Raw genomic sequence first — 27,433 nt, 5'->3', positions numbered from 1 at the left:
CCATTGTTTTGGTAATGTCTTTTTGTGTAAGTGTATACAATGTTTTTTTAAAAATAAATAAATAAAACATGGTTTGCTGTTTCAGCCCTGCTTGAGACCCTAAACCATGATTTTTGCTTGAGGACTTAACCCCACCTGCCCCTACTGAGAAGTTTTGTATAAGAAGACACCTGCTTGTCACCTTGTGGAGGTGAGGCACCTGTCTTGCTTATGGTATAAAGGCATAGCTTCCTGTCATAGCTTCCTAGTATGGCTTATAGCCAATGCTTAACTAGGTATTCCAATGTAATGCTTAATCGTCGTGAAGGGAAACAAATGGTTAAGCCTTTTATTTGCCTAAGTCTGCAGTGTACACCATAAAACTGGCACCAAATCAGTTCAAGGCAGGGATTGTTTGAACCACTGTGCATTGTTCCTTGGGAAAAAGGTGGGAAAGTAAAGATGATTACTGTAAAAATGAGTAATAAATCATAGCTAATCATGCACTTTTGTCATATTTGTTGACGAGCAGCTGCTTTCATATATTATTCAGTCATCCTGCAGTGCCCTTATCTTGGGCTGGCTTTCTGATGATGTTACACAGCTTATGGGAGAATGTGCTAAATGTCGGATATTCCCCACAGTGATAGAAGCCTAGATCTCGCAAACAGGAGAGCCACCTTCACTCAGTGCTAGCCCTGCCCCCAACCTCACATGGGGAGGAATTCAGTGTTGCATTAAAGTGATCAGTCCATCAGGGCAAACACTGCAGATTGCCATATGGAACAATCACCCTCTCCTCTTCCCACACATTGTTCTGGGGCTTCTCCCCACCCCACCCCACACACTCCTGGCCAATTTCAGGGGCATATGGAAGGAGGAAAGGGAGAATCGCTGTTGCATAAGCAGAAGTCCTTGCATAGGACTTCTGCTGATGGGACTCTTTAGTTGGATTTCCACCCCATGGTTTCCTTGGCACCCACACCCTAAGTGGGAAGCCTATGATCTGGATTGGGGAAGCCAATGCCCTCCAGTTATTGTTGGATGCCCAAAAGGTCAGGGATGATGGGAGCCAGCGAAATCTGGAGGCACCATCTTGTCCGTGGCCCTTCACTAGATTTCCATGGGAGGTGAATCAGAGCAGGGCCCTGGGCCAAAAGATGTGAAACAAGCCAGAAGTCTGGGCCAAAAGAGCCAATCAAAGAAAAACTAGGAGACAGGGTCAGAGAGTGAGCCAGGGCCACAGAATAACCAAGGATACAGGAATGCAACAGAGCCCAGGAAGAGACCATGTTGCTCAAGCTAGGAGCAGGAAACCCTTCAACCAATGACTAGCCAGTATTGGTGGAGTCACTTCAGGTGTATAGATGGCAGCCCCACCATACTACAGCTACTGCTACTATGGCTGGATCTAGACACATCAAAGAAATGTTTCCGTTAACTGTATTGTAAACTTTGTATGAGAAATCGGGTTTGGCAAAAATGGAACTCCACAGCACCATCTGGTGTCACAGTGTTATAATGCATATACAACGCATATCAAGTGCTTTTTTTTTGCCAGTGTAGCTGAGTCCTAAGTTGGTTGTATGGAGGAGCATTCCATTATGTGAGCGCCAGCCTCTGAAATGGTAAAACTGGGACATAGATTTACCACCATATCAGATGAGAATAGCCGGTGGCAGGAAAACAAGTAGAAGGCTCAAGACCGAAACGTCCCGCTTTAATGAGGTTGCCAGTGCATTTGGAGGATGCCCTCTGCTTTCTACAAATACTTCATATATATGAGGGTTGCTTGTTTCTCATGGCGGGTTTAAAAGTTGCAGGTGGACTCTTGGGAGCTGCACTTGGAGCTAAGGATCCGGGAAGACTATTGTATGATACACCCCTCTCTTTTGGAAAGAAGACGAGCTGTTATCTGCAAAGATGTTTTCGTAATTTTGCCTTCTCTCACTGTATGTTTTGAACTTCCTATAAAATAAATGCTCTAATGCTTATGTGTCCCATCTCCCTACATGGGAGGGACATTACATGGACTGAGATGGAAATGACTCATATCAGCTGGATGTTTATAAGGTCTAGTTAACTTTACCTGCTGGCGTCATATTTCTAAGGCCCCAAATCCCTTTCTCTAGCCCTTGTTTGTGTGCATGTGTGGGTTTCATTTCCTTTGTGGATCAATGCCTGTCAATCAAGTGCAGAAGCCTAGAAATCCCCTCAGCCTTTATCCTGTTGGATCAGTGATGGCTAATTCACTCTTGAATGCTATGTAAGCAAGGGATGTAGGGAAATTTCTACTTCATATTAGGGCTGTCCCCCCCCCCCAATACTTCTGAGAAAGTAATAGCACATTAAATTAGGGCAAGAAAATGGGGTGTGTGTGAAGGGTTAAATGCAGGGCTTTCTTTCAGCCGGATCTCACCGGAACTCAGTTTTCCCGGAACTTCTTTTTCTGGTAAAATAGTACTGATGTCCTCTCTAGTAGGGTACTGAGAGAGTTGCCTATAATGTTCTGCTGTGGGTGCTGTGCAAACAGACGAATATTGCCTGGTGTATCTTTTATACTATAAAATTTATAGCATTAATATCACTCGCTCCAACAAGTGAGATTTACTGTGAGTACACTTTAGGTCTCACACAACCTATGGGGCTGATAGGCACAATATTCTCTTAAACACACATATATAGGAAAGAACCATGTCATTGGTTCTGCCCGTACTGTTCCTGCAGCCAGAAATATCCTTGTGCAAAAAGGAGGAAGGCGTGGCAGGTGTGCACAAATTGGCATCTAGCGTTAAGTGCTGTGTTTAAGGTGGTTGCCGGATACAAGCAGACCCAGGAGTTAATCCCTTTGAATTTAAAGGAACCTAATAAGAACGACTTCTGAGTAGATATGCACAGGATTGCACTGTGAATAACTCATACTTTATTGTTGGGAGCCATCATGTTGACCTCAGTGATACTACTGTGCAGTAGATCAGTTTAGGCTGCTGATAATGGCACGTTCATGCTCTATAACATTCTCCTATCACTTCACAGTCGCACGTGAAATTTCTGCTACAAGTTCCACAGAGGTTGTTTGCTGCAAGAAACAGTTGCTGATGGTTTCACAGCTCATACGCTAATAACACAATTATTCTCTCTCTTTTTATTTGGAATGGAGTTTTTCTTCTTCTTTCTAATAAAGAACACCAAATGAAGGAATGCACACAGCCCCATCAAATAATCGTTATTACATTCCAAAAAGGAGAAGACACTCTCGTTAACATTCACGTCTATTTGGCAGCCAGCCTCTCCCAAAGGAATTGCTGTGTTGCTTTTCATTATTCGCAAAGTCCTATTGCTGTAAGGTTCTGGAATCTGATATCGTCAGCAGCACCTAGGCGGGTCCCAAACCCCATGCCGTATCTGCTTCCTTTAACTCTGACACATGGCACTCTGCCAGGTACCTTGAGATCCCCTTGTCTCTGTTTGGGAAGCCTTGTTCGCACATCTTGATTCCATCTGTAAGTCTCGAAGAGGTGGAAAGTGTATGTCAAACACATGTGCGTTCCCCACAGCTCTCCTTTATGGGTCATGCACCGAAACACCACCAATTCGATTTCAAGGATTGGCAATTACAAAATGTCTTTTGTGTTTCTAGACCTTAAGAGAAGGGCCACTGCTTGGAAAGCGCACCCGGTGGAGTAGCCACGGACCCCCTCATTCAAGCAGATTTGAGGAACCAATCATGTCTTTATCTTGGAGTTTTGAAGCTTGACAGTAGGGAGGGGAGATCCTAAGCTGAGGGGGGAAATGAACGAATTATGCAGAAAGTTAATGACCCTCACCATTGGAGTGACATTCCTGAAGCTGTAGAACATCTTCTGCACAGTCTAAACATTATTCTTATTTGCCTAGACTGAATTCTGAAGTTGCAGCTTCTAAGATCTATGACAGCTTGAAATGAGCTTTGAAGTAACTTACGGCATAGCTAGCATGGTCTGTCCTCGCATTATTGTTGGATAGGCCCGTCCTCCCGTTATTTTAAAAATTGTTTAGCAACAACTGGGGACTTGTGATAGTTTGCATAATCATGGCATTGGTAGTTTCGGGAACAGATTGAGCACGTTCCTTCCTTCTCTTTCAATGATGTGGTGGACATGATGCAAGGTTTGTGGATGTTTCTGAGGTGCCTGCCTTGGGCAATGAGGAGACAGTTTGGCAAGGTTGTGACACTTGGTTTTGTTTTTAATTGCACTAGTACCTGTTCTGCCCATTCCACAGACTGTTGAGTTTTTGAAGTGACCAGAGCTTTTGTTCAGGGAGAAATATGACCCGAGGAATGGGTCACTCTGGAAATCCATAATTCTTTGGATCCAGCAGAGCCAAAGCCATTAACACTCTGTTCCAAAACACCCTGTTCAATGGCTTTTCTTGCTATGCTGGGCACAGAAGGTGTCTTCATGGCAGTGGAGCTCTCCACACCATTTAAGTGGAATCTACACATGTATTAAAAAACACTGTGAAAATGCTTTTTTAAAAAAAGTTTTGAAAAATACATTGAATTTGCCATAGCTCACTGTCGCCATCTAGTGTCACATTTGTATATTGCACTTTACAACACACTTGAAACATTTTATTTGACCTGTATAGCTGAGTCTGGTGATGGCTCATCTCTGCCGCATATGAACCTTCTCCAGCAGAACAGATCAGGGGTTAGGATTGCACTGCAATTGTATGAGAGTAATGTATTGATTTGTTTTTATGGTTTAAACCAGTGAACAGATACCAAGAAATAAAAAGGGCACCCACACATGAGCGCCAAGTGAGACTATGGGTGATATATTCAATGTCAGTCATACTCAAGAGTAGACTCAGTAAAACTAATGGGCAAGTTATTGATTTCAGTGGCGCTACTCTGAATATGGCGTACAGTGACTTTTACATCTAGATTTAGCTTTTTTATTTAAATGGTCCTGCTGTCTACAGGCAGATAGTTATTAAACGTAGTTATAATCACAGAATAAATGCATTCATTGGAGACTTCACACCTACAATATCATCTCACTTTGCCCTCATGCTGTATTCTGTTCATTTCCTCACATCTTGCCTTGTGAGGACAGCTGTCCTGAAAAGCAATGTTTAAATGTTTTATTTAAAAAAGGAATATCCCCCTGAAGACTCAATGCTTCTATTCCACCATTGCCAGCTCATCACCAAACTGTTACATAATTTACCCGTGTTAAGATTTAGGCAGGAGATTTAGGGTTTGTGCCATTTCCTCAACCATATAATTCCATAGACAGATGATTCTAATTAGCAAGTCAGGGTTAATTGCTTAACTGCAAAGAAATAAAATAAAAATAATGCAAAGAAACCAGTAATTAACACCTTTCCCAGCATGGATAGAAAGCTAATTAATAAGGGGCAATTCAGGCTGCAATTCTAAACATGTTTTCTGGGGAGTCTCATAGACATGAGTAGGGCTTACTTCTAAGAAAACATGTATAGCAAGGGTCATCCACCTTTTTGGACCAGTGGGTACATTTTGAATTTTGGAAAAGTGTTGCAGGTGCTGGTCACATAATGGCTGCGATGGAGTTGTGGAATAACACAACATGGCTGCCATTGGGCGGCATAACATAAAATTAGAGAGAGTATAGTCAGTGCTGCTTCTCTCCATGATGCCCAGGCATGCCAAAGAAGGGTAAACATTGTAGAAGGATCTTGGGCATGGGGGAAGGAAATAATAGGGCATTATATTAAATACTACTTGGCATCCCTATTCTTCTTTCACTTCCAGCTTATTGAGAAAAATCTAAGCTTTCCCATGTGGAAACAACTTTAGTCTAATCAAATGATGACTATCGGCTCAATTGATTGTTGGGCTTAGATCTATATCCTCATGCATTTGTTCTTTGGGTATTTTTTTTACTAAATCAAAAAACATATTTCCACATTTCCCAGTGCCCAAGGCAATCTCCAATGCGCTGCATGCAACGATAATAAAAGCCCGTGTTGTGTTGTGTTTGGAGTGTTACAACTTGGGGTTGCTTCCAGATGACCTGCTTATTGAACAGTCATCTTGATTTGTTTGCGCAAAGCCAATTACCTCAGCCTAATCTACCCCATAGGCTGCTGTGAGGAGTAACAGGCTGCACACAGTTCCCAGAGCTCCTCTTGAGGAAAAGGTTATAGATAATGTTATGTACTGAGTTGAATAGGATCCAAAATGCAGCAATCTGATTGGTCCTAGAACAATAGGCTCCAGAATGCAGCAGTCTGATTGGTCCACAGGAGCCACCCAATCCAGCTCCAGGTGGAAGTGAATCCGTGACCTGACTGGCTTACAGGAGAATCGCGGAATTAGCCAATCACATGGGGCCCATTGTGTAAATAATGTATATAAAGCAGACATTCTGGGGGAACTTCCATTCCTCCTCACCACTATGAGCTGAATAAAGAGCATGAAATCCACTCTCGACTCCGAGTATATTTCAGATAAAAATGCGATAATAAACCTATAACATAAATTGAAGCAACCGCAGCCTTAAATTCAGAATAAAAAAACGCAATCGAAGCCGCGGACACACCATGCCTTTAAATCAGTTATCATTCCCTGAGCATCCTGATTTACACTTCACAGAGCTACAGCTCCCGGCACCCTTAACAAGCAACAGTTCCCAGGATTCTTTAACTGCATGGTGTAAAAACAGCTTGCAGACTCTTTAATTTCATCCTTGTCCTCTCTCTGTTATATTCCTTCCCAGTCCCCCCTGCAATTCTCCTCACCCTTTTCTAGTTCAGTTTCACAAGGAAAGGTTACTAACCCTTAATGCCTTTGTTCTAGCTGAAATCTGCAGACTTCTGCTATCAAGTAGTAGGTAATGGTCTTTGCTGTCTTGGCATGCTGCTGGAATTCTATTATCAGGCTAAGTAACATTTTTTTTTTTTTTAAAGAATTCAGGAGTGCTCTCTCTAAGTCAGTGCTGCTCCGTGCCAGAACGAAGGTCATTTCAATTTCATGTTATGTCGCACAGTTTTGAAGTGACATGTGTTTAATGATTTCCCCCCCTCCCTAAATGAACTGTAACAAGTATTGCACTAATAGGCTCTAATGAGATGCCAACAAAGAGCAGGGAGGGGAGAGGAGGGTGAGAAGGAGATGAATCTCTCAAATAATATTAAACTAATATTTTAGCAAAGGAGCTGGCAGGAGAGAGATGAAGGTCTCCATTCTCAAGTTTCAGTCCCTGCAAAAAACAACAACACACAGCAGTTTTCTTTCCTTCATACTTCCGAGTGATCCATGATTTCATGGCTGCCTTTCAGCATTTATAAACTCTGAAATTTTTAAGGCATTGGAATCCATTTACAACCTGGCAGTTATTTCTCTACCCCTGTTTGCCCTGCCTTTCCCCAGACTTGAACTTTGGACTCAGTTGCAAATAAAACATTTTAAGTGTGTTTTAAGTGCAACATACAATGTGACACTAGATGGCGATGGTGAGCCTCATGGAAAATTCAATGTATTTTTAAAAACACCCATTTTCAGAACAGTTTTTATAGGTCCGTATAGTTAAAGCTATGGTTTTCCCAGTAGTGATGTATGGAAGTGAGAGCTGGACCATAAAGAAGGCTGACCGCCGAAGAATTGATGCTTTTGAATTATGGTGCTGGAGGAGACTCTTGAGAGTCCCATGGACTGCAAGAAGAGCAAATCTATCCATTCTGAAGGAAATCAGCCCTGAGTGCTCACTGGAAGGACAGACCCTGATGCTGAGGCTCCAATACTTTGGCCACCTCATGAGAAGAGAAGACTCCCTGGAAAAGACCCTGATGTTGGGAAAGATTGATGGCACTAGGAGAAGGGGACAACAGTGGACGAGATGGTTGGAAAGTGTTCTTGAAGCTACCAGCATGAGTCTGACCAAAAGGCAGTGGGAGACAGGAGTGCCTGGCATGCTCTGGCCCATGGGGTCACGAAGAGTCGGACACGACTAAACGACTAAACAACAACAAAAGATTCCACCTGTGTCACTAAGGGTGTCCCTACGCTACCCAAATTTAAATTTATTCGAACATTTCTCTCTCTCTCTCTCTCTCTCTGAACTCTGGGAGCAGTAGTTCTGTGAGGGACATTATGGATCTTTATCAGGTAATTCTCTGCACCCTCACAAAACTACCAGGATTCTTTGTGGATAGCTGTGACAGTTAAGTAGGCAACAACAACAACTCTCATTCTAGAAATGTGTAAAAGTTCTATACATTTGTACAGGCCCGTAAAAGCAATCTAGGGGTGTGACTTCTGCGGGAGGAGAATTAATCACTTTATTCTGCTGCAAAGATCCTGAATTCTCCCCCCCTCACTTTTTTCTTTTTAGAAAAAAACAGTTCTGATTGAAATCTGCTTACTTCTTTGACAGAAAACTAATTATAGCTTAAGGCAATAATAGGCCTGTTCCTTCTATTGTTATTCAAGCGCCACTTCCATTATAATACAGTAGACAGTCAGCAGCTCTCCTTTTGAAGAGATGGGTAAAAACTCCACACATATCTGATCTCTTATCAGTCATACTGGAAATTCATGATTTCAAAAGATAAAAAGATTGGAACTGAACTTGGGGCTAAAAATAAGTTGGGAAACGCAAGTGGGCCATCTTTTGTTCACGCTGTGCAGGTTTGCTGAACAGCAAGTATCGCAAAGCGTTGTGAGGGAGGCAGAATATTGCCATTTCTGTGACTCTAGTGGACGTTAAGCACTCATTTTTCTGTTAACTGCTTCCAGGGAAAAAAAATTGCTTGCATCTCCGTTAACCTGGGAAATCGCAGGATGAAGATGGGGATGGTATCCCAGCATGCAGTTCTTTCCTGCCATTTTCACATGTGTTGTGTTGGGGCAGAAGCACACGTGTGCATAAAGGGTGGTGATGGTGACATGCCGTGTATCACACCACATCTGCTGGTGTGAGTGAAATTAAGTGTGACATGGGAGCATATTGATCAAAAAGCTACAGTTGCGTAATGCCACAAGTAACGCAGTGTAAAAGGACGTCAGAAACAAAGACAGAAGCAGTAGTACTGTAACCAAGAAAACTAACACAATTACGGAAGACAACCATTCATTCCTATTGCAAATCCCTCTTGAAGCCTGTTGTTTTAAAAGATTTTATTAGCACTGCATTATGGAAGCAGGTCAAATATTTATGTTTTTTCCCATAATATAAGTACGTGGCATAAACATGTGCAAATTCTTATATATTTGTAATATTCAGTTTATAAAAAAGAATCCCAGCAAATCTCTCTCCACCTCATTTATAGCCCTGTCAGAATCAATGCAGAGAATGAAATGCATTTGTACAAAAATTTTTTTTATGGTGCCTGATCACTATCAGTATATGATTGTCTTGCAATAGACCAGTGGTTTCCAACCTTTTTTTTGGCCATGCCCCACCTAAGGATCTCTAAAATCCTGATGCCCCCCTGTGACATATAATTCTTATTTTTCAAAAAGTGAGCTCATATTCACGTGGAGGAAGCCTAAGAGGCCATTAGCTTGGTATAACTCATTCTCAAATTGCCCCCCTTAAAAATCAAACTGCCCCCCTGTGGGGTGTGTGCCCCATGTTGGGAACCACGGCAATAGACATACAGTATTTCATTCACAGATTTCAGTTGAGTAGTTCTGTGCTATAAAGCAGGGGTAACCAACATGGGGACCTCAAAATGTTGTTGTACCCAACTCACTTCAGCCCCAGCCAAAATGGTCAGTGGTCAACTAGGATGGGAATCGTAGTTCAAGGAGAGCCACGTTGGCAATTATTGCCATAAAGACAATAAAACAGTATGCAAGAATTAACAATGTGTTGATGAGAGGACAATGGAAAAGAAGTTATTCTACATAGTTGGCAGAATAATGCAGTTCTGTATTTCCTTAGGATCTGTTGGTTTATTATTCATTACATTTATAATGCAGGGATGCAGGTGGCACTGCGGTCTAAACCACTGAGCCTCTTGGGTTTGCCGATCAGAAGGTTGGCAGTTTGAATCCCCACGACAGGGTGAGCTCCTGTTGCTCTGTCCCAGCTCCTGCCAGCCTAGCAGTTTGAAAGCATACCAGTGCAAGTAGATAAATAGGTACCACTCTGGCAGGAAGGTAAATGGCGTTTCTGCGCACTCTGGTTTCCGTCATGGTGTTCTGTTGCACCAGAAGCGGTTTAGCTATGCTGGCCACATGACCCAGAAAGCTGTCTGTGGAAAATGCTGGCTCCCTTGGCCTGAAAGCGAGATGTGTGCCACACCCCATAGTCACCTTTGACTGGACTTAACCATCCAGGGGTTCTTTACCTTTTACCTTTTTTTTTTTTTTTACATTTATAATCTAATATAGTGACTGGCCCATGACTCAGTGTGGACTTGAAGCCAGTTTGTGTCTTACCACATTCATTTTTATCACTTCTTACTCAACTCATAGGATAAGTAGAATCACAGAATCATAGAACTGTAGAGTTGAAAGTGACCTCAGGGATCATCTGGTCCAAACCCTGCCCTCAGTCATCGCTGGATGGCCTCGAACCACCAACCTTCTCGTTAACAGCCAGACACATGGACCTATTGCTGCCACAGTAGATATGCTTAGCTCTATTTAAAATGTGTAGACTGGTTCCACAGGAAAGATAACAGTAAAGACAAGATCTGCAACTAAATATTCCAGTGTGCAGTGATCCTGTTCAGGGTTGCAGCAAACAAGCCAATGCCCTCTTCCAGGATATTCAATTCTATCTCCCACTTCCATTGTTCCCGTCGCTCCCAAAATCGAGCCCTGTGTACACTATAATTTTTAAGCAGCATAATACCACTTTAAACAGTCATGGTTTCCCCCAGTGAATCCTGGGAGCTGTAGTTTTTAAGGGTGCTGAGAGTTGTTAAAGGTAAAGGGACCCCTGACCATTAGGTCCAGTCGTGGCCAACTCTGAGGTTGTAGTGCTCATCTCGCTTTACTGGCCGAGGGAGCCGGCGTACAGCTTCCGGGTCATGTGGCCAGCATGACTAAGCTGCTTCTGGCGAACCAGAGCAGCGCACGGAAACGCCGTTTACCTTCCCGCCAGAGCGGTACCTATTTATCTACTTGCACTTTGACATGCTTTCGAACTGCTAGGTTGGCAGGAGCAGGGACCGCGCAATGGGAGCTCACCCTGTCGCAGAGATTTGAACTGCTGACTTTCTGATCGGCAAGTCCTAGGCTCTGTGGTTTAACCCACAGCGCCACCCGCCCTTATTCCCCCCAAAGAGCTACAAATTCCAGAATTCCTGGAAGAGGGGTAGACTTCTACTCTCATGCTGCATATGCATTAACTTGTTGGTAACACAAAAAATGTAGTCTTTGCACAATCTGGAATTATTCACGTTCATCCTCAACGTGCTGCTTTCAGTCTGGATTGAGTCTGGATCCTGCCATCTACTAGGGTAATTGTGGTTGTTTAATACACATTCAAACTTCCATTTGAACTTCATAAACAATTTCCTGTGCCTTTAAAACATGTTTTTGCAGTTCGTAGATGCATTCCTTCCTCCTATCAAGCAGGTTCATTTAATGTAAAATAACATTTTATATGCTTGAACTCTCTCTCTCTCTCTCTCTCTCTCTCTCTCTCTCTCTCTCACACACACACACACACACACACGCCTCCTTCCCCCAGTATTACATCAGCTTGCTGAAGACCTAATTTACTTCATAATTTCTGAGTTGATAACCAAAGCATAGATGAGATGGCTTTGCATCCCTAATAAGAGTTATCATAATGTATTGAGGATGAATCATTGCTCTTCTATTGTTGTTCATTTCTAATTAGATGCTGTATATCGCCCTTGGTTTAAATGCGCGGTTCCCTGCGGAATCTCATGCCCCAGATTGAGAGCATATTTGGTCTAATCCAGCTCCCTTTGAAATCTATGAGTGGAAAACCACATGATCAGCTTGCAGAGCCGGCATGCCATAGAAAGAGAGGCAGATGCTACAGGAATAAAAGGGTGAGTTTGTTATTTGTTCTGTTTGCTTTATGGAGGAAGAGTTTCTGCTTAGTATTCCAAGAGGTTTGAACAGGTTAGAAGTCATGCTCTGGGTGGGTGCCTGTCACCACTGAAAATAGCTGTGGCATCTCTAGGGAGTCTACACTGCTATGCCACTTCTGTGCTAAAAGGAAACAAACACAACTTGTTCTGAAGAAGTTCACAGTGCCACTTCAGTCTGAATTTCTGCTTTATTAATCCTTAAAGGTGCAACAGCTTGTTCAATCCTAAACCAAGCCTTGAAATTAATGGTGGTGATGATATGACAATATCTACTAAACTCACTCTCCAGGGATATAACACAAGTACAAATTTGCCAAACGGATCACTTGTTGAAATAAAACACAAGGCCCACAGAGCAGTTGTATAAATATCAAATGCCTTTTAAAAAGTGATTTTGGCTGCATATAAAATCTCCACAGGTAAGTGTTTGCTCGTGACCAGTGCACCACTCACATCAGGCACTTTCTGATTTTGCACTTCTCTGAATTTTGCACTGCAGTTCTCCGGACAAGCAATGTTTGAAAGAATGCACACACTAGGGGAGAGATGCACAGAAAAGCATCTGTTAGTGAAAATGATATGCACAATGCACTATATAAGGGGAAACTGATTTGCAAAAATATGCATGTCATGGTAAATTTGCACTAAAACGCTGATGAATTGTCATGAAATGAAAAAAAAGAAAACAGTGACTGATGTGAAAATGTGGACAACTGAATTTAAGACTGGAAAAATGAGAAACCGAGAGAAACAAAAATTTACAGATTCACCCATCCCTAGTGGAGACTGATTCTAGGAAGGATATCATTTCCTGAGGCCTAGCAGAATGGCAGAACACCTGCTTTGAATGCAGAATGTCCCAGTTTCATTCCCCAGCATCTCCAGGTAGGAGGAGAGATCCCTGCCTGAAACTCTGTAGAGCCTCTGTCAGTCAGTATTCAGGATTTCGTTCATGCCAATCAAACCCCAGCCTTTTCGTAGTCTTCCCACTCAAAGTCACTCAGCATCCAGCCATCACTGCACATACTGTATTGTCCTTCTCAGGGATATCTCTACATCTACATCAGTACCTTGCTATGCAGATGTGACGGAATCTACATTATGGCAAATTATTCACCCTTTTTGGTTTCCCTTTAAGTGATAAAGTGTGCCAGGCATTTTTATAATCCCATGTAACTTGGAATATATATTGGGGTGGTAGTGGCCGAGGAGCTGTAAGCAACACCTACATGGTGCATGTGATCAGTGCCGGATTTACATATAAGCTAAACAAGCCATAGCTTAGGGCCCCACTCTCTTGGGGCCCCCAAAAAAATTAAAGGAAAAAAACCACCTGGATGTACATTTCCAAAATATAAGATAAAAAACAAATAAAATAAAACCTACGTATAGCAACAGTGTTTTGTGTTGTGTAGGCTGCTCTGATGTTAATAATGGGCCCCGCCTCCTAGCCTGCTCCCTAAAATATCACTGGTTTGCTCATTTCTATATATAGGATGCCTACATTCTGCATGTGCAAATGGCTTTAGATACCTTTTAGGTCCATAAATTACCATATAGCATATATTCAACACAAAAAACAGTGACAATTTGTTGTTGACAAAGGACAGCTAGACATATAAAGGGCTCCATTACCTTCAGTAGCTTAGGGCCTCATCAAAGCTAAATCCGGCCCTGCGTGTGATATATACATCAGCGGTGTTACAATGCCCAAACGCAGAATCTGGAATGAGCCATTTCTGACATAGAAGTCTAGATAAGCAAAACAAACAAACAAACAAAACCCCAGCGTATTCCCATCACCATAGCTGAGAGAACAAATTTCCCGAATAAAGATTTTGTAAGTGAAATGGAATGCCGAGTATGGAATCCTGCTTTGCTATTGGATAGCCCTTCTGGAGCACGTATGGTAGGCCCTGAGATCAGGATAAGGGTCAGATCCAGGCCATTGCTCAATTAAAGCCTTTCAGCCTGTTTGTCAGGGCGCCTGAATTTTCTTCTAAAACAATTTCAGACTGTAAGGATTACCATTTTTAGAGATTAGCTGGACTATCTTTTTCATGTGTCAATTAAATGCGGGAAGGAGTAAGGGAAATCCTTCGTTCAGCTCTCTGCCCCTGGCCCCACTCATTCATGTTGAAGAATGCAGAAGAATACCGCTATTTTAATGTGTGAATGGTGGTGGTGGTGGGGAGGCTAAAGACCTCTATTGAGTAAAGAATTTGCTTCTTGATATATATGGGTACTGTACCCAGCTCCTTAGCTTTTCAGTTCTAGTCCTTTGAAACTGACATGAGAGGAGATTCCATCATGGTACAAGCCATGTACATAGGTTTCCTGAGGTGCTTCCAGTCTGTTGCTATTTGAGAGCTGGGTTGCGCAATTAAAGTTGATTTGGTGCTTTGGAGCAACAAAGCCACTCCCCCCCAACTCCCTTTTTGTGATTAGGAAGGCAAAGGGCCTTCTCGGTGGTGGCGCCCATCCTGTTGAACGCCGTCCCATCAGATGTCAGGGAAATAAACAACTATCTGACTTTTAGAAGACATCTGAAGGCAGCCCTGTTTAGGGAAGTTTTTAATGTTTGATGTTTTCATGTTTTTAATATTCTGTTGGGAGCCACCTAGAGTGGCTGGGGGAACCCAGCCAGATGGGTGGAGTAGTAGTAGTAGTAGTAATAATAATAATAATAATAATAATAATAATAATAATAATAATAAAAAATTGCACTTGGAAGTGCAGGGTAATGCTTGATGCAACATTGTATAATTCCCCCAGTGCAAACAAATAAAAAGGAATGCTCACTAAATAGCTAACACTGTCTAACCTCTGTGCAAACTTTCTGCAAACAAATCAGGACGAATGCTCAACAAACTTGATTGTATGCTGTTGAAGGCGTACACACAATGCACACACCTAATGCCACTTTGGAAGGCCTAAGCATTCCTTCGCTGCTGGAAGAGCAGGGAAATGGGGACTTTTCCACTTGGGGTGCAGACTTCAGTTTGCACAACAACAACAAAATCCCTCTCCTCTCCTCTCCTGCTGTTCCCAACACTTCTTCCAAATGTATTCCAGAGGGTTGGGGGACCCTCCAGAGCAGATTTTGGGGGAGCTCAAGGAGAAGAAGGGGTACCACCATTGTGTGAGTGGAACTCTGCTCATGGAGCATGGGATATAAACCCTTAGCATTTAGGTCTTAGTCCGTAAGAAGGTGAATATAGGTTAGCCTGGCCAAGTCCATCATGAAGCCTGCCCTAGGCTCCTGTACTGCTCTGGGCTCTTGTGGAATGATGAGTGGCCTGTGAATTTAATACCAGTAGCAATAATAAATACACATTCTTGCCCATTGATTTGTGTGTGAGGAATGCTCCTAAACTATCAGCAGTTGGGTGGGCAAATGCTTGGTTCCAAAGCAGGTAGAAATTTCTCAGGAGCCTAGCAACTATCTATTGCGTTACACAATACAGAAAAGGGTTGGATAGGGTCAGTAGATTGCTATCTCTCCCCCCCCCACTTCTCTTACACACCTTGCAGGTAAAACCTGTTTAATAGGACCAAGGAAATGGAAAGATACAGGGTCAAATACCAGCATTTAAAGGCATCAAGGCCAAAGCAGGTATCTCAGCTAGTTGCAGATCGCAAACTCTCTGCATGTGATATTTTGAAATACGGCCACTTTTGTTCAAAATAGTTACCTTATCAGTAAAATAATATGTTTGTTTTTCCCTCTCTTTTGTTAGGTAACTCAAAGGCCCAACCTTACATGTCTGAGAGTAGGCAGAGCTACAAAATACAAGTTTACATATTTAATTTAACATTCCTTTTCCTGTTTTTCTTTTTAAGAAAAGAAACCTGACATGGATGCAAAATCGAGGTCTGAATTCCCCAGTGGGAATAATGAGAGGGAATGCTGGGAGAGAAGAATGCAATTGTATTAGGCTCCGTCACAATGGGAGGTAAGCCCCGACCATTTATAAAAGGTAAATGCTGGCAGAACACAGGGGTTCTGGAGCACCACACTGCAGGTGTGATTTATGAGTCTAGGGACCGGCTATAAATCAACCCCTTTTGTTTTAAATGGTACTGTTTTGACGCAGTAGATCAATTTACATGCAGGGGGAAAGATGGAAGGGGGGGGGAGAGCACAGTACATTCAACCCAGAGAACATTAGCGAATCATATTTACAATCAGCGGCAAATTTTCACAGCATGTATTCTGTTGAAGCACGGTGTAATGAGTGCTTCGACAATTTCGGGATTGACCTCTACCAGTCCAATCCCATGCATGCTTACTCAAAAGTAAATCCTACTGAGTTCCATGTGGCTTACTCCAAAGGAAATGCATATCGAACTGCAGCTGTAATGAAATTCGGTACATTTCAAAATGGCCTCCCTTCTGGAATCTGCAGGGAAGTTTACGTACTCGGTAGAATCACGAGATAAATATCTTCCCTGCGCCATTTTGGATTGTAGGTCAGGGATTGCATGTTTGAACTAAAACAAAAGACTACAGTGGTACCTCGGGTTAAGTACTTAATTCGTTCTGGAGGTCCGTTCTTAACCTGAAACTGTTCTTAGCCTGAAGCACCACTTTAGCTAATGGGGCCTCCCACCGCCAGAGCACGATTTCTGTTCTCATCCTGAAGCAAAGTTCTTAACCTGAGGTACTATTTCTGGGTTCGCGGAGTCTGTAACCTGAAGCATGTGTAACCCGAGGTACCACTGTATTTGTAGAGCTAAAACTATCATATGTGAGAGAAGGCTTTAGACCAGTCTTATCCCCAAAATGATTGTTTAAATGTACACGTCAGGGTTATTTCCCCCATTAGGGAGCATTCAAAGCCAGATTCAGAGATGCAAAGTCTCACGCTCACCATCGAATTGTACCAAATATAGTAATTTGTGATGAAAAGGTCTAGAGATCCATGATGTGAAGGCAGAGCTGTGGTTGTTGTGTGGCCTCCTCTGTGCCCACTATGCTAGCCTGCTGTCCTATTACCAGTGTCGAAGTAAGATTCAACTGCTAGTCTTGTTGCTCCATAGCATGTCGGGAGAATTCATAAATTTCAGTTTCTCTCAGTTTCTAGTTTTTCTAATTGTACGCTCAGTTCTCCACATGTCCACATGTGAGTTTTTAAAAATAAAAATGTCCTCATGTACATTCACCAGTATTTTAGAGCAAATTTTTTTCAATATATACATTTTCTATGCAATTTGGACTAATATACACTTTTTTGCAAAGCAATTTCCCCTGATACAATGCATTTCTGTATGTCATTTTCACTAATAAGTGCATTTTATGCACAATTTCCCCTCTAGTATATGCATTTTTGTACACATAGCTACGTTTGCAAAACTTGGAAAAGTGCAAATTCTGAAGGATGGCTCTTTTGGTTCACATATTGTTTCAGAAAATGTGAATTAGGCAGGTCTGTATTTAAATGCAAATGGAACCCCATTTCTCACTGATCCCTTTTTCCCCACCTCAAATCAATGATGCACTTGGTCTCTTTTTGGCTCAGAGCACAGAACCAAAGGTTTTGTCTCTGTTATCTTGATTTGCCCCCCTAGCTGAGCCAGTAGGCTTTGCAATTTATTTGCATCAATTTTTTTTTTTGGGGGGGGGTGCTCACAAAGTTTTGCTGCGACGTGCATCACAGGGCCACTGCATGTTTCACTAGAACAACAGGAGAGCTCCAGATAATCCCCGTGCCATATTGTCATTTTCTATAAAAGATGCGCTGAATTCTCAGCAGTGGTGGCCTTCCTGTGTGGTTGGTTGGCTCAGTTAAAGGGTGTGCTGGTAGGAGCCTGCTTAGCCAAAAGTTGCAAGCTGTGAATTTCCTTAAAAAAGCCACAACCACCAACCAAACTCAAACCCCCACATACTGCTGGTTGATGTTGTGATTTCTTTTAGGGTGTCTCTGCACAATTATTAGTATTCTTTTTTATTTGAGTCCTGAAAATGCCATAGATGAGGATGCACAAAACAGACTATCAAAGCTCCATCAGGTTTGGAGGAAAATACAGAGGCAGATAGAACAAGGTCACAGCAGAGTTCCATCGCCACTTAAAGGATCTTAGCTGACAGGCTAAGAAGGTATTTCTGGCTCAGACCTTGAAGAGCCACTGTTGGCTAGAGCACACCAGCCTTCCCCTGCCTTGTACATTGCTAGTGGTTGGGGACGAAAAGAGTTGGTGATAGGCAGAGATGCCAGCTTTTCCAGACGACCGATTGGGCCCGATGTCCTGGTGTTATGTGTGCAACGTCATACAATATCTTGAGGTCGCACAATGTCCTGACATTGCACACACGAGGTTGTGAGGACCCAGAGGGAGGAGCTGAACACCCTCTGAACATTAAGGAGGTTTGACCCCCTAAAAAAACACTGGGGGGCCCAAAGTGCCTTGGCTCCCAGGAGCCAGTGCCTACGGATCAGGGGTCAGCAAGCTTTTTCAGCAGGGGGGCAGTTCACTGTCCCTCACACCTTGTGGGAGGCTGGACTATATTTTGAAAATAATTATAATAATTGAACAAGTTCCTATGCCCCACAAATAACCCAGAGATGAATTTTAAATAAAAGCACACATTCTATTCATGTAAAAAACACCAGGCAGGCCCCACAAATACCCCAGAGATGCATTTTAAATAAAAGGGCACATTCTACTCATGTAAAAACACGCTGATTCCCGGACCGTTTGTGGGCCAAATTTAGAAGGCGATTGGGCCGGCTCCGGCTCCCAGGCCTTAGTTTGCTTACCCATGGCCTATGGTGACAGGCCATTTGGAGTGGTGTTGGGGGAAAGCAAGGGTGGCTGCCCCAAGCTTCACGCACATACAAGGCTATCTTCCAGGGCAGTGGGTGATCAGTGCAGATATAGCTCCAGGAGCTGGATTTAATTTCAGTGCTCTGAGTTAATCCCAGACTCCATTGATTGGACTGCTGTCTTGAGCAGTCAGATCTTATTGACCTGTTGCTTGATCTACAGATTGGTTGAGTAACAAAATGTACAAAGTTAAGACCTACCAACCCTACCCTGTAAATTTTGCTCAACGTATTTCTGTACAGTATATACCAATCAAAAACAGCTTCTGAACCAAATGAGGAAATACGAATGTTTTAGCATAACAAGAACCTCCTGCCTTCAAGTCATTCATAATTTTTTATAAGTTTCTATCATGTCACCTCTTATTTGCCTCTTCTCTAAACTCAAAAGTCCAAAGCGCTGCAACAATTCTTCATCGGGGAGTCGCGCCATCCCTTTTGGTTGCCCTTTTCTGAAGCTTTTCCTGCTCTACAATATCTGTTTGGAGGTAAGGTGTCCAGAACAGTACACAGTATTCTGTAGATTTGTATAACGGCATTATGATATTGGCAGTTTTGTTTTTCAATTCCCGACCTAATAATGTCTAGCATGCGATTTGTCTTTTTTCACAGCTGCCGCCCACTGGGTCGACGTCTCCATTAAGCTGTTTGCTATGACCCCAAGGTCTTGTTCATGATCAGTCAACGCCAGTTGAGTGTACATGTGAAATTAAGATTTTTGTTGTTCTTGCCCCAACATCACTTTACACTTGTTTACATTGAATTGCATTTGCCTCTGTTCTGCTCGTTCTCTCAGTTTGGCGGGATCCTTTAAGAGCTCTTCACAATCCCTTTTTGTTCTAACCACCTTGAACAAGCAAACCTGGCAACCTCGCTGTCTACCCCAACTCCAGATCATTTATGAACAAGCTCAAAAGCACAGACCCCAATACCGATCCTTAGGGGTCCTTTTAATGACAGAAGAGAGTGCCACTTAACATCCTAATGCAAGTAACACTTTCAGTTGCCAAATACATTTTGACCATACGGTCTTCCTCAGTGGCACATATTGATAGGTAAATTACATCCGTATGGTCAAAATGTATTTGGCAATCGGAAGTGTTGTTTATATGCATTAGGCTGTTAAGATACACAATTATATGTAGCTGAGAGTAAAACTTGCCGTTTCTGAAGATCCTGGCTTTTTATTTATTTTATTGTATTTTGTTGATTTATGAAATTTGTGTACCGCCCTTCACCCATAAATCTCAGGGTGGTTCACAACATAAAAATACGACCTTAGAAACACAAAATGCATAATAAAAAATAAGAACAAAGCAAACCAATTGAAATATACTCTGAGTTGAGAGTGGATTTCATGCTCTTTATTCAGCTCATAGTGGTGAGGAGGAATGGAAGTTCCCTCAGAATGTCTGCTTTATATACATTATTTACACAATGGGCCCCACGTGATTGGCTAATTCCGGGATTCTCCTGTAGGTCAATCAGGTTGCGGATTCATTTCCATGTGGAGCTGGATTGGGTGGCTCTTGTGGACCAATCAGACTGCTGCATTCTGAATCCTATTGTTCTAGGACCAATCAGACTCTGCATTTTGGATCCTATTCAACTCAGTACATAACACCAATAATCCCACAACACTTTTAAAAGGGTATTGGATGTTAATCAGCCAAAGTCCTGGTTGAAGAGGAATGATTTCGCCTGCCACCTAAAGGTGTATAATGAAGGCACCAGATGAACTTCCCTGGGGAGAGCATTCCATAAATGGAACCACCACAGAAAAGGCCCGTTCTTGTGTTGCCACCTTCTGGACCCCTCGTGGATGAGGCACACGGAGAAGGCTTCAGATGATGATCTCACAGGTCCCCCACCTCTGCTGAGGGGAAAAGGTGCTGAAAACCTAAAGCTTAGCAGAAAGCGATCTGACCATGACAAGGGGCTGATCCCCCACTTTCAGATCAGGCTGTTCCCACCCAGCTGAGAAAACAAAGTCCAGAGTATGACCTGACACATATTGTTTTGGAAAATGCAAATTATGCGTGTCTGCCTTTAAATGCAAATTGAATAGATGGTAACCCACATTCCTACTTCCCAGTGCATTTTCCTGGCCCAGTGTGGTTAAGAGCGGTAGTCTCGTAATCTGGGGAACCAGGTTCGCGTCTCCGCTCCTCCACATGCAGCTGCTGGGTGACCTTGGGCCAGTCACACTTCTTTGAAGTCTCTCAGCCTCACTCACCTCACAGAGTGTTTGTTGTGGGGGAGGAAGGGAAAGGAGAATGTTAGCCGCTTTGAGACTCCTTAAAGGGAGTGAAAGGCGGGATATCAAATCCAAACTCTTCTTGTTCTTCTTTCCTGATCTTTTGATCCAATAAGCAGGATTTTTCTTTTTGCACAGGACTGTGAAATCCACTATAATTGTACAACCTGAATTTGTCGCCATGTGATTGAATCCCAAGCAAAAATAGTAGTGGCCTAGAAGCATCCTTAGTTTTTGACCGTCTTAAAAGGTCCCACTGGGTTCAGTGATGCTTATTTCTAGCTAAGATGGTATTCCAAAAAAAGTCTCTCTCTGTGTGTGTGTTTGTTTGTGTGTTTGTTCGTGCTTAAAGAAATCCAGACTTTTCTTAGCAACTTAGTAATGTTATTGCACATATACTTTAGTTCACCAACAAGAAGGGGGAAATGTTCTCTGACATGTTGTAGGCACTTTTAAGATACTGGACTTGGAACATACTAAATACTCCAATTCAAAACGTTGATTGCCAAGAATTGAGAAGCATCAAAAATGCTGCAGTTGAAGCATACACTGGAACACAGTCCAATATATTGAAATAGTTGATCTCTCCACGATGCTACTTGCTCACAAATAGTCCAGTTGGTGGTAAGATGTGTACTTGCTTCATACAGCCAAAAGTAAGGGGAAATCCATCTGCTTGTATTTGAAATCAGCTCTCTAACCTGCTGTTGGTCAAACCCCACCCAGATGGTGCTACTCAGACGTATGCGCTCAAAAGATAATCTACGTTAAAGTTGTGGGTGTCTATTTTTATTTTTCATCTTGGTTAAATACCATGCAGCCAACGTACCCAACCTGCTCTACTCAGAAATCGTGACCAAAAAAAGAAAGGAAGAAAGAGAGATTAACTGGGATTGGTAGAAACTGTGCCTTTCTGCAGCTAAACATATACAGCGGTACCTCAGGTTAAGTACTTAATTTGTTCTGGAGGTCCGTACTTAACCTGAAACTGTTCTTAGCCTGAAGCACCACTTTAGCTAATGGGGCCTCCTGCTGCTGCCGCACTGCTGGAGCACGATTTCTGTTCTCATCCTGAAGCAAAGTTCTTAACCCGAGGTACTATTTCTGGGTTAGCGGAGTCTGTAACCTGAAGCATCTGTAACCTGAAGCATATGTAACCTGAGGTACCACTGTACTATATGGTGAGAGCAGGGGGGTGGGATCTGTAGCCCTCCAGACTCCCATCGGTTTTGCAGATGGGTTGTAGCTCAGTGGTAGCACATTTGCCTTGTATTCAGAAGGTCGCAGGTTCAATTCCTGGCGTTTCCATGTAGGGCCGGGAGAGATTCCTGCCTGGAACCCAGGAGAGTGTAGACAATACTGGATTAAATGGACCAGCAGCCTCACTTGGTATAAGGCAACTTCCTGGCCCCAGCCAGCCATGCCAATGGTAAGGGACAGAGGAGCCAACTCCTAGGGGCCAAGGTCCCTTTGGTTCCCCGAATAAAATATTTGAGGGGACTGGGCCCCCCAAATTGATGGGCATTGCCATTCAAATGGTGTGCATGCACCGTGTCATGTGATCAGTTATGCAAGGCAGGGCTTACCTAGGCCCTCCCCATAAGTTGATTCAAGTTGGCACCCCTGGGAAGGGTTAATGAAAGTTGTAGTCTAGGTAGGGCTGCCATATTCCCCAAAGTGAAAATCGAGACAAAGTTGTTGAGCTGGCAGCCACAGGTCTCCTCATCCCTGAAGTAGAGGATTCGAGCATCTCCCTGCCCTGAAAACAATGAGGAAAAATGCTCATGACGAAAAATGATAAAACTATTTATCAACATTTGATCAATAAAATGCTAAGTAAAAGCAATAGATTAAAGCAATGATAATTATTATTTTTTGAAATTCATTCTGTGCTCACTTATTGGGGAATAACAGTACAACCTTTTAAAGGTAAGTGCTAGTTTATATATGTTTACTCAGAAGTAAGTCCTGTTTTAGTCAATCTAGCTCACTCCCAGGTAAGTGTGCATTGCAACCTGTCATGTTGGCAGGACTTCCCTCCAAGTAAAAGATTCATCACACTGGCCTGCAGATGGACAAATATTACACCCAGAGCGAAGTAAATAAACTTTATTGCACATAGCCAAAGGCCTTTGCAAAAAAAAAGAAAAAAGAAGTATGTTCATACATACATAGTGGGGGAGGTGATTTTTTTCATGTAATCCAGGGCAGCCTGACGCAGATATGTGCCATCTAAATTATGAATTAAGCACGGGCCTTGATACTACACATAAATTATTGGCATGATTACACTGAAAGCCTTTACAGGAACACACTGATATTTAAAAAGCAAAAGTCAAATCTCTCCCCCCCCTCCCCTAGTTTATGGTGCCAAAATGCTGCCACTAACTTGTATCGTTTACCTTTAAGAGAAGAGGGTTCTGCAGCGGGCATTTAGCTAGATCTGTACACCTACACGCTGCAGATGGTTTAGTTTTATAAGAGATGAAACTGCATTTGGTGGAACTGATTAAATATAAAAACACCACCATCTGCCATTTATTCTAATATAAAATGGTTTGGGCAGATGCTGACATCTTTCTAGATGATTGATTCATCTCTGACAAGTGAAGATTCTCAGAGGACTCCAGCTGCCCACTGCTCACACAATACCCGTTTTACAAGACGGAACGCCAATCAGAGCTGTTTGATTTGGATGGAGCAGGTGAATGAAGGGCACTTTAATAAACCAGCAGTGTCTGGGCTGCTCTCTCTCTGTGTTTTTTCCCCTCCTTCACTCCTGGCCCACATTTCACTGGGATGCTGTTTTACACAAATAGTACTAAAGCACAGCTATCCCAGCACAGCGATTAGAGCAAAAAGAGCCAGGTTTTGGCACAGGCTGCTCCACTTTCCTCCTCTGTGTGGAAAATTGTCGGAGTCCTTCTACATAGGCAGCTCGCTTTTAACGTTACATATTTTTTTTTGGTGAGTGTTAAGTTTACATCAGGTTTCTGTTTAAAAAGCCTGCCTCGTTATTTATTAAGTATGACACTGGTGGCTTTGTAATAACTTGAGTAACAGATGTAGGCATTCTTTGTTTTAATAAGATCTGGATGTTCTTGACTGCTGCTTGATGCATGGGCCTCAGTACTGCACACTTGTATTCTCCACCCCTGTCATTCAGCCTGGACACTGAGATCCAGCTCTGAGGGCCTTCTGGCGGTTCCCTCACTGTGAGAAGTGAAGCTACAGGGAACCAGGCAGAGGGCCTTCTTGGTAGTGGCACCCACCCTGTGGAATGCCCTCCCATCAGGTGTCAAGGAGATGAGCAACTCTATAACCTTCAGAAGATGTCTGAAGGCAGTCCTGTATAGGGAAGCCTTTTAAGGTTTCATGTTTTACAGTGATACCTCGGGTTACAGACGCTTCAGGTTACAGATGCTTCAGGTTACAGACTCTGCTAACCCACAAATATTACCTCAGGTTAAGAACTTTGCTTCAGGATGAAAACAGAAATTGTGTGGCGGCGGCAGCGGGAGGCCCCATTAGCTAAAGTGGTACCTCAGGTTTAAGAACAGTTTGAGGTTAAGAACGGACCTCCAGAACGAATTAAGTTCTTAACCCGAGGTACCACTGTATTATGTTTTTATATTTGCTGGAAGCTACCCACAGTGGTGGGGGCAGCCTAGTCAGATGGACGGGATACAAATTTATCATCATCATCATCATTGTGTTTCTTGAGTTATTAACAGAGCCGTAGAAAAACTCAACCCAATTCTCGCACTATTTATTAATTTTATTCAGCTATATCCAGCCTTTGCTTTGAGGATCTCAAGGTACATGCCCCCTTTTTATTCTCACCACAACCTTGTCAAGGTGGGTAAAGGAAAGAGATAGTGACTGGGCCCATATCACCAGAGAGCTGGGATGGGGAAGAAATTGGATTCAGTTTGCCTTCCAAGGCAAACTTGCCTTATTTCCTCTTTTTGGAAACAAGACATAAACCACAATAGACATCCTTCAGAATTTGCACTTCTCCAAATTCTGCAATGCAGATCTGCAGATCTCCAGACAAGTAATATGTAAAAAAATAAAAAAATGCATATACGCTCGCATGAAATGTGTGTAAAAAATGTAAATATTTTGAGAAAAATGGCAAAACATGGGTATTAGGCAAAATTGCATTTGTGCATATTAGGAGAAAGTCACGCTAACATGCTGATGGATTCTTATGCGGACTGTCTAAAAAAAAAAAAAAAGCTGCAAATTGATGTGGAAGTGTAGAAAACCGAACTTATGATTTGAAAGAAAAACCAAAGTGAGAAGATTTGCACTTCCCTTCCAGAGAGCTTTATGGCTAAGTGGGAACTGGAAGCTAACTCTTGCCAGTCCTAACCCAACACTCTGACATCTAATGTGGTGTGATGGGTTATTCTCATTTAATCCAGAAGTTTGTGTTGATGGTGAATATACAAACATTTAAAGGATGATATTGCTGTCAGTACCTTGCATTGAAAGTAAGTTGATGGAATCAGCTTTTACAGACAAAATCTTACCATGGGGTGATCATGAAATTAATTTTTACATACCTTTTATTTTCACAGAATCATAGAGTTGTAGAATTGTAGAGCTGGAAGGATTTGTTCCTGCAGATGTAGTGGAGCAAAAAACAACAACAACCTCTCAAAACACACTTGACACTTTTTAAAGGAGTCCTTTCACACTTCACAACATGGGAATGTGGCTAATGGGAATGTGGTGCAAATTATTTTTTATTTTCTTTATTAAATGTCTATACCGCCCTTCATCCAAGGATCACAGGGCGGTTCATCATATAAAATGAATCAGCTGAACCAATCTGGTTCCTGCCTGTGTGTTTGCACCACGCCTTGTCCTCATGGTAAGCAGCAACTATTCACCCGCCAGGAGGTCAGGTAAGTGCCTCCGTCCCACCATCCTGTCTGCTGCTAGCTGTGGTGTCATCCCAGAAATTCTGTTGCTTGTTACACTGTAGTATTTTTTGACACGGCTGGTGGTACCTAAAATGTTTTGCTGTAGATGAGTTCCCCAAATCAACTACGAATGCAAAAAGAACCGCAGTGCCGTAAAGCAAACGACAAGAGCCATACTAAGAAATTGCATTTTCCTGCAGCAGTGCCACTGTAAATTCTTTTATCAGTTCCCCTGTTAATTAGAATTGCTGTGTGTTGTCTAACAATAGAAGATTTCATTATGCCTTCTTCAGTAATTATATATTTTAACTATAAAGTATAGCCTATAAATATCAGACAAAAACAAGCACCACCACCTTCTTTGGGTACAGTTAAGGTTGTAAATAGACATCCCTTTAGAACAACACTACACGGTGTGAAAAACTGAAGCCAGCTACCAGCTTTGGCTATTGAGGTGAAGTTTAAAAGTTATCCTTACTACTTTGTGATGTGCTGGTATAGAAAATGAGCTGTAATGTTGGTTGGCACATGTTTTGTTTGCCCTAGGTGAGTCTTCTGTAATGTATTTTCCTTCCTTGTTGTTAGTGACTTTCTTTAGAAAACCCCTTGGGATAGATATCACACCAACAATAGTTCCATAAAATGGAAGTTAAGATTTCTGTTTCTATAGAGCAGAGGTATGGTCCAGATATTGTTAGACTCCAACTCCCCATCAGCCTCAGTCTGCATGGCCATTGGTCATGGACAGAGACAATGGTAATTGTTGTCCAACGACATCCAGAGGGTTCCATATTGGTTACCCTGGCTGTAGTGTCTGCCCTTTACAAATATGGCCACTCTGTTCTGGCAGAGTCCCTCTGTGCCAGTACCTTGACTGAAACCACAGAGAAGAAGAAAGCTAGACTGTCTCCACATTACCAGCGGTGGAGGAAGCTGCTTGGGCACCTGGGGCGGCACGCCCAGGGGCAGGGCGAGCCACCTATAGGGCCGGGGCCTCTTTCCACTTAGCCGGCCTCCTCCCACTCAGTCGCCCTACAGCTGGGGGGAGGGGAGGCAGCGGGCAGACAGTTTGGGCAGCGTGGAGCCTGTGAGCACCCTAGCCACTGCGTCTCTCCCAGGAGAGATGCGTGGCTCAGGTGCTCTGCAGGCCCTGTGGTGAGTGCTGCCTGGCATTTTGTCACCCCCCTCAGTGGTGACACCCGGGGCGGACCGCAGCCACCACACCCCTTCCTCCGCCCCTGCACTTTACTGGCCATCTGTGTGCTGCGTATTCTGTTCTGATGGAGAAATATCTTTCTCCTGAACATAGGTGCCAACTACCTGGGGTTCTGGGTGCCTGAGCAGACCCAAAATTCCCCATGAAGGGGCTGGGCACCCACAAATTT

The 27,433-nt window shown here is 42.9% G+C and overlaps 1 long non-coding RNA gene across 4 annotated transcripts in view; it reads left to right on the top strand.

The window, feature by feature from the left end:
• The window catches only part of LOC309339391, a 50,327-nt gene extending 23,331 nt beyond the window's left edge, over positions 1-26,996 (top strand). For 2 of the 4 annotated variants that reach the window (XR_014155286.1, XR_014155288.1), the window contains 4 exons: positions 86-190; positions 11,811-11,988; positions 15,874-15,986; positions 25,701-26,996. This is a non-coding gene — a long non-coding RNA (uncharacterized lncRNA). Of the gene's footprint in view, positions 1-85; positions 191-11,810; positions 11,989-15,873; positions 15,987-19,469; positions 20,351-25,700 lie in introns of those variants that run through there. The other 2 variants (XR_014155289.1, XR_014155287.1) reach the window with 2 other exon arrangements.
• The last annotated feature ends 437 nt before the right edge of the window (positions 26,997-27,433 follow it).

The sequence above is a fragment of the Podarcis erhardii genome (genome assembly GCF_964252035.2).
Source record: "Podarcis erhardii genome assembly, chromosome: 3".
Taxonomy (NCBI): domain Eukaryota; kingdom Metazoa; phylum Chordata; class Lepidosauria; order Squamata; family Lacertidae; genus Podarcis; species Podarcis erhardii.
The sequence above is the reverse complement of the archived record's forward strand: the minus strand, read 5'-3'. Positions and strand labels throughout refer to the sequence as shown.